The following is a 2,318-nucleotide window of genomic DNA, read 5'->3' as shown; positions in this document are numbered from 1 at the left end:
GCTTCATTTGCACTTTCAATACGTCTAATTTACATCCCACTGCCAAGAGAGGGATGTAATTTAGACATAGCCTATGTGCCTAAGATAGATCCATAGGTGCTGGAACTGAGGCTGGTAGGGGGTGGGGGAAAGAGAAGTGGTGACATACCCTCTGCCTTGAAGTGGTTTCCATTATAGGTAGGATTTACACTTTGGTTCAATAGCTTTCAGCATCTCCACTATATAAATTGTACCAGTACCCTTGGATAGATCTGTAAGAACATAGGTCCTAAAAGCTATCCTCAGTGATGAAGAATTAATTTGTGTGTATGCAGCATTATGTGGTGCTAAATACTAGTAATGAGCAGGGAGCCTATTTTCTGTGATGATAAAATCCAAAACTTTCTGATAAAAATAAAAAAATCCTCTTTTTTCCACAATTAAAATGAAACACTGAACTTTTGTTTCCCTAACTCCGGGTCTTAGCTGAACACAATATTTTATTGATCTGTAGAAGAACTCCATTAATCTGAGCTTCCATTATCCAGTTCTCCGTATTAATAGAACCACCAGCCAAACTGGGGCAAGTGTTGAATTAATACAGAGACACAACTAATGGAAGCTCAGGTAACCAGGATGCTACCTATGTTTTTATTTTTTCACAAAATGTAGTAACTAAAGATGCCTCAAAGAAGGAAGGAAGCGAAGAGGAAGCAATAACACAGGTGCCTGGGCACTATGATAATACATATAATCAATAACAACCACCTGGCAGTGGGGTGAATGACAGTGGGTGGGATGAACAATGAAAGAGCAAAAAAAAAAGAGAAATAATAGGCTTTACAAAGAGGGCAAAAAATATACTGACAAAAGGGCAGAGGGAAAACATTAGGGAGGGAGAACCTAGAAAGATTAAAATAAAGTGGCTGGATCCAGCTCTTCTGGTAACATTTCCACTGAGCAGGCCTGTGGAGTACTTGATTACTTGCTTTCCAGCTTCCAGAGAAGAAGCCCTTCCGGAAGCCAAAAGGCTCCAACATGGGTAGAGCTGAAGTAGAGCCAAGATCCCTGCACTTGGGTCTTGTTTGCTTCACAGCTGGCTCAGAATCCTGTCTATTAGTTGTCATGGCACCCAGGAGTTCTCTCAGAAAGGCCTGTATTGACCTCTTGGTAGCTCTGCCAAATACTAGAGTAATGCATGTACATATGGATTAACTCATCGTAGGACCCTAAGCAAACACATCTCTGGGCCCTTGTTCCAGCCTCACCAGTTAACCTTAACCAATAAGCCTCACCACTCAATGGGTAAGCCTCACCCATTAAGCCATTAAGGGTCAAGATTACTAGTTAACGCTTTAAACGTTCACATCCCTAATGGTCATGCCACTGTCCGCTTAGGTTTGGTCCAGCTATCCTTTTGTCATGACAGAGGAGCGGCCAGGCTAAATAGGTGGTATTGCAACCTAGCAAGCTGGCCTCTGCATGAATGTGGGCCCTAGGCACATTCCTGGTTTTGCCTACGCACTAATCCAGCCTTGTATGTGTGTGCATAAAAAGAGACAATATATTATTTTATTTATATTCTGTTTCATTTCAGTGGACCTGCATTTGCCCATAACAGGATCAGGGCACTTCTTGAAGATATCCAGACCATGACCTCTCTGGCCACTAGAATTCACTGCCAAATAGTTGGTCTTCTTTTAGGTACCTTAGGCTGGATCTCCTGTGCATCATTTCAATGGGACAAGTGCAGTGGAGAATGTGTCATACAAGTAACACCACCAGCATCTCCTCTGGCATCGCTTGGGTATTTGGAAAGTCTGTTTTAACAGTCACAGCAAAGTCTCCAGAGACCTTCAGATGATATTCTGTCATAGATTCAGTTTCAATGATGCCTTCATTCCCCAGGAAGTTTCTGTTGCCCAGTTCCTTTTATTAGTTGCTATAGTGGGGTACTAGGGAAAGCTGTTGCATCTTTGCCCTGAGGAATATGTATATGGGAATTCTACTCAAAACTCAAACAATCAGCTTTTTCCTAGCTAGGGAATATTGAAAATATTAGCAGGTGTCTGTGTCTTATTTCCAGTGATCTGGAATTGCTATTTTATAGCATACATTTGTGCTATCCCATTTCCTCCTCCTTTGTACATGCCCTCCAGCCCAGAGGGACAGGAAGTTGGCGCTCCTGTTCCTGTTGGGCTTTTATCTGTCACCTTGTTGCTGATCAGTGGGATTTTTCCCTTTCTTATAAACATCCTATAATGCCGGATGTTAGGGTGCTTTCTGATAACAGAGACCTGAGCTGCATGAGAGAAAGTTGGAGCATAGTTACAAAATAA

General features: G+C 42.1%; 1 pseudogene; it reads left to right on the top strand.

The window, feature by feature from the left end:
- Positions 1-2,318, top strand: LOC142823775 (claudin-34-like; annotated as a pseudogene).

Source organism: Pelodiscus sinensis, chromosome 1 (genome assembly GCF_052426305.1).
Source record: "Pelodiscus sinensis isolate ZL-2025 chromosome 1, ASM5242630v1, whole genome shotgun sequence".
NCBI lineage: Eukaryota > Metazoa > Chordata > Testudines > Trionychidae > Pelodiscus > Pelodiscus sinensis.
The sequence above is the reverse complement of the archived record's forward strand: the minus strand, read 5'-3'. Positions and strand labels throughout refer to the sequence as shown.